Below are 6,556 nucleotides of genomic sequence, written 5' to 3' on the forward strand. Positions count from 1 at the left end.
TATTTATATATAAGCATTTTTTGGTATTGTTTTAATAATTGTCTCCAAATATTGGTCTAATATGATCATGTTGTTCATCAAAATATTTGTTAAAAAAATAAACAATTAAAATTAAAACTTTTTATGAAAACTTTTATTTGACTATAGAAAGCTACGTTATTTGTGAGTGCTTAAGGCTATTTTTTAAGTTGTTTTTATCACGAGTGAAGCCGAAATGAGCCGGGACGAGCGGCTAGTCGCTAAATCTATTCATATATAAAATTTTCGTGTCACAATGTTGGTTACCTCCTGTCCTCCGAAACGGATGGACCGATTCAAATGAAATTTTGTGTTCATATTGTGTAGGTCTGAGAATCAGTCAACATCTATTTTTTATTACCCTAAATGATAAGAATAAGGCAGAACAGCGTTTGCCGGTTCAGCTAGTATAGATATAATAAAGCATAAATTCAGTTCCTTACAATATTCTATCGCCACTGTTCCAAAAAACTTTGAACCACTTTGTCATCAAAGAAGTTCATGTGTATACAACTGTTTTTTAAATCATGAGCAAACGAGAACGTGTCATAACCTTTGTTCAGAAAAGTTATCATCAAGAAAGAATGCAGTACGTGTTGGAAAGTGTAAATAGCGCCCAACGGTATCAAGATTTACCTAAATGTTGTTCTTTTGAAGAACTCGTTTAATGAGTAATGTATAAGCATTACGTCCTTTTTATTCAGCTCATATTTTCATAATAGTATACAACAGATTGTTTTCTAGTAAGAGTTTCAATTATTACAGGTGAAAATAATAATATTTAATAATAATATTTATTTATTTTGCTCAAATAATATTAAAATATCGAGGATTACGTATAACAGTGCAGATTTTATGAGTATATGTCGGAACGCAAAAGAGACTTTGTTAGAGTGAGAAGATCGAATTTAGACAAAAAAAACTACCCCGCAAAACAATTACTGATAAGGTGATATTCTGTTAATACAATTTTTCTTAAAGCTAACTTATGAAAGATATTAAAATTACAACCAATAAGGGCCTGTCGATAGAAGTGAAAACTGTTTTGTTTTTTATTATTTCATAGCATTTCCATGAATTGGGCCAGCTCACACCGGGGAAGTACCATACCCCCACAGGAGACCGGCGTGAAATAGAAGCATGTTACTATGTTTCGTTCGAAGAGTGGCGGAGCCGGAGGCCCATATCCTTACCCTTCCCAGTCCTTTTCTTTTTAGCTAATGTCGACAATCCATTTGTAGAGGTGTTAGGTTTACAATCAACCTTACACCTCACCAAATGTTTATGGGCGGTGGTAGCACTTACCATCAGGCGACCCACCAGCTCCATTCCTTATGCATGACATTAAAAAATACTATTTACTTGTTGATGACGCAATAGAGAGACGCTCAAAGCGGCCTAAGAAGTTTTCATTAAAAAACAGTGATTAATTTAAAACTGTCTTTACAATAAAAGAGTTTATGAGGTTCGGTTTTCATTGTCATAATAGCTTCAATAAATAATAAGGTGTGATTAGACATTAATTTCTTATCATTTTTCCATAAAATGATTGTAAAGAATTCATAAATATTAAACAATACAAGATTCTTTGCAGTCTCGCGCTTAAAAATCTTAGACGTTTTCTTAATTACTTACGCAGAGGAATATTTTACTCCATTATTAATATAAACAGGTAAAAATATTAAAATTCCGCTGACCTCTCGTCAATGTCAGTACAAAGAGTAGGTACATATATAACCAACATCTAATTTAATTTAAATAACTTTTGTTATATTCCATAAACAATAGCATTGTTGCTTTGTGTTGCTTGAAACCTAGCACTGTCCAGTCGGCCATGTTGGATGTGGGTCGATTGTAACAGTGGATGAGCACCGATAGTGGGTGCCGGCATCACATCCGCCACCGGTCAACGTACGTCAAACGGGACTGTTTCCATTACCGTGTAGGACACGATAAAGCACGGTACGACACGATATTGTAGATTAGTTGTGGTTACGTAATAACTGTAATTGTAATATGTGATTTTGGTAAACAGGTATTCGTTCTTACCTGAATATTCGCCAGTTAATGGCCAGACAGCAGTTGATAATAAGACCTCTGCAATTGCGATACCCGCGTTTAAGGGGAACGGATAAAGAAAGGTTGACAACAAGAATAAAGCAATGGAATGGGAAGCGTGAGGAAAAGGAAACGGACTTCCGGCGGGATCACTCACAGAAGGAAAAGCAGTAGGATTTGCATGCTGCTATATCACGACTAACTTAAGTGAGTTTTGTTTTTTCCCCGATCCGAGCTAGTCCGATTCATGCCGAAGCGTACTTGACTGAACTGCAAAGTAAATAATAAATTCTGTATTCACTCCATCCTAATTAATTTTTTGCAAATAAATGTTTCTTTCTTTCTTTCTTTCTCATTAATTCATTGGACATTATACTATAATTCCTACTTAGTTAATTAATTTTAATCATTAATTAATACTATATTGTGCAAATACTGAATCAAGTTAGAACTTGTATCTACTTAATACGAAATAATAATTATTAAGAAATAATGAAAAAGAAAAAATAAATCAATCTTACACTTTGTCCAAAATTTAATATATTTTCGTTGTTTATCTTTACTGGATATTGGCAATTTTTTCAATGAATCTCGTAGATTTCTTGATAGAACCAATATTTTACTTAATTAATGTTGTTTTACGCTGTTTTAAGTTATAAGCGAAAGTCAAAAGGAAAGTAGCGTATATTCGCAAATACAGTTTGTAACATAGCGTTTACAGATATACCTATGATGTACTTTATAAATTAATAATCATTAAATAATCTTTACATTAAACAGATTTTATTACACAACTAGCTGCGCCCCACGGTTTCACCCGCGTAAGTCCGTATCCCGTTGGAATATCGTTACCTATATGTTTTTCCAGTTGTCCAGCTATCTACGTACCAAATTTCATTGCAATCGGTTAAGTAGTTTTTACGTGAAAGAGCAGCAAACACACACACATCCTTACAAACTTTCGCATTTATAATATTAGTAGGAAGGATTATCCTAATTTAAATGAACTAAGGACAACGTGAAGTAAAATTAATACTGAATTAAAGAATCGCTTGGAAAATGTCGCGAGACAATGGAAACATGCGACATAAACAACTGTCCTCCATTCACCACCTCGTCCATGCGATGGTTTTTATTGGTTACGTAATGATATTCGTATGGTTTTGTCTGGTATTTGTCTGCAAATTTGCACTCTTACTCATAAACTAAGGTTCAGACGATCCATTTATTTCCTTTGCCTTTGACAATATATTGCTTTATGTGAATATGAAAAAGATATAGTTAAATGGTATTATTTTGAAATGTATACAATACAAGCCCTTAGTCACCCTTCACCCCAAGCTCTTTTGCTGAATTCGTTTCTATTCAGGGAGTTTGTCATAAGATGTACCCAAGTCTGCTAATTAGAAACTTGTTGCAAAATTTCATTTTTATACTATATAAGCATATATTATGATTTATATTTTGCATTATAGGTAAGCGGTATTTGAGATTTCGTTATAACAGTTTAACAGTTTATTACATTCACATTAACTGACAATCAATCATCATCGTGATTTAGATTTTATCGGGCAGCACGGACTTTTACACGAAACTCTTGATGGAGTGGTGCCTTATAAGAGAGAGAGTGAGTGAACTCTAGATAGACTAATTATGTACTCTTGGAACATTTTACAAATATAAGCGGGAGTTTCTCGACCCAAATTGGGTCAATTCGCACGGTAAGCTGCACATAAGATCGTCGCCAAATTATTGCATGGGAATTCTGCTATATTTCGTGCAAAGTGGGGAAACGTTGTATTCATTCCTTTATTCCCCTTTTCAATATATTATATATGCCTTAAACCTTAAAGTGGGCGGAGGTGGTCGCTTAGCATTAAGTCAGAAATCCTTTTTCTCTGGTCTGCTTCTTTGCAACACTAACATAAAAGATCTAGTGAAGACATATAGCAAGATATTAGCAGATCGGTATTGTACATAGTAAATTCTTTATCTGTTACTATTTAATTAAATTATTAAATTTTAAACATTTTTCATTGCCCAAAATATAAAGAATAAAATAGCTAGAATGCGAGTATGTACTAGCTATAGAAATAAACAACCTTCAACACGCTAATGAACGAATTTATTCAACATTCAATGGAATAATTCCAATGATATCAGAGGTGCTAACGAGTTAGTTGTTACTGTCACTTCACACCCGAATATTTGATTTGATACTTTATTGCATACTAACTCACGACCATGATTTATTAGTCTTAATCTCATACTTTCAGCGTGAGCCAGTAAGATAAAATTAGCAAAAAAAAAAATAATTTACGCCTTTCTGCTGCGCCCCGCGGTTTCACCCGCGTAAGTCCGTATCCCGTAGGAATATGGGGATAAAAAGTCACCTATGTGTTATTCCAGTTGTCCAGCTGTCTACGTACCAAATTTCATTGCAATCGGTTCAGTGGTCTTTGCGTGAAAGAGCAACAAACACACACACATCCTTACTAACTTTCGCATTTTTAATATTAGTAGGATTTGTCTCATTTGGCTCAAAGTGCATACCATTAACTTACTCGCTTTTCTCATTCGCCAGTTTAAGCACAACATTAATTGATTATAATATTATAACATACCATACTATATATACTCTGTCGACAATATATCAAATGTCTAAACATGTCAATTAAACACGACGACATGAGTCAATAACGTCACGAAATATATTGCCTAAACAATATTATGCAGTTATATCGATGAAAGCGTACATAATTACTTACTAAATGGAAGAATGGTTAGGAAAGTTGATGAATGAGTCTCAGGCGCTATAAAGACAACAATACGGCAAAAAATTGTAAATAATGATCGTTGACGACGACTTCACGATAATTTCGTAACTCGATAAATACAGTCACGTAACGAAATTATTTAATTTTCATGTCTCGTTGTACTTTTATTTGTTCACTTTTTCATTTAGTTTTTTTTTTTTGTAAGATCGAAGGGCGAATACATTGAGCTGAAAATTACTTTTTTAAGTGTTTTAGCCTGTAGACATGAAGTACAACGGGGGGAAACAATAAATTCATAAAAATTATAAAATACATACATTTAGTACATAATTTGCTTTCACTAAAGTGTCTATTACTTTTAATTGAAGGGTATGTTATGTAGTGCCTTCGTAGTATTACGTAGTTTATAAAATGAAAACATAGCGGATGCAACACGCATGATGATAAGACACAACGGTAGCTAATGGGTTATGCACTCACAACATTGCGATAACAATCTGAAGTTGGTTACAGAGAAAAAAGAGAACCTTTATAATAACAGATGTAAAATAAATAATCTTATAAAAAATAATTCAATATAAAAACTGATAGTAGATAGTAGATATATAAATATATCACGTCAAACAAATACAACCTCTACTAAATATATATAGCAATGTTATGCCTTATTTTTTTAACCTACAAACTAGTATTATTTTATTCATCACCTACGCTTTTACGACGGCTGTATAATTTTCAGGTTTAATACCATTACTTGTTGACCTTTAATAAAGTTTTCGTAGCTACTCGCAATGAATTCTGCAGTGCGCAGAATTCAATCAAATTGGCCCTCATTGCCAATTAAGTAAGACGTGTCAGACAGCTCGGTCAATATGCCTAATTAATCAAATGGACTGCACATGCATTTTTACCGATTTATCAAAATGAGGAAGGACGCTCGTGTAGACTTTGCGTTCCGTAGATAAATAATAGATACCTGGTCTTAATTCGGTATATGGTCCTGAATACTTAAATTGAATAAAATAAATCAACTCAAATTATTCACAGAAGAAAGTAGTTAAAGATGGTAAAAAATCTGACATTGGATTGAAAAAAATCATTGGAAATTCCCACTACTGTAAACGAAATTGGACTTTCAATACTTTTTCTTAATTAACTATATTAAAAAATGTAATATTAATGATTTTATGAAAAATTGTTTTATATTTTTTTGATTACACTTTAGTAAATTACGGTATTGTTTTTTACGCCCAACCTCTAATAATACAATGGAAGTAATTCTCAATATTTTGGGCATAATAATAATGTGCCAAATCAAACAGGATACAATGATATATATATTAACATAAATTTTCTCACACTAAAAACTTAAAATTGTATTATATAATTTTAATTTAACTAATGTATCACACAAAGTTTTTGTTTTGTTAATTCTTTAATATTATTATTGTTCTATCACACTTGACGTTAACGTGAATGTTGTAATTTCCTATAATTGAAGGTGCAGTAATCTATGAATGTGGCAGGCTTTTTTGAAAATGTGAACTGTGTCCTTTGTTGGAAATTCATTATTAATAAATAAATAAATAAATAAATAAAATGACTTTTAATTTCCAAATCCAAAATCTTAAAATATAATCGTTTTAAAGAAATTTAAGGATTGTATTAAACAATATTTGCGATTATCTCGTTTCAATCTCTTC

Source organism: Zerene cesonia, chromosome 7, assembly GCF_012273895.1.
Source record: "Zerene cesonia ecotype Mississippi chromosome 7, Zerene_cesonia_1.1, whole genome shotgun sequence".
In the NCBI taxonomy this organism is placed as follows: Eukaryota; Metazoa; Arthropoda; class Insecta; order Lepidoptera; family Pieridae; genus Zerene; species Zerene cesonia.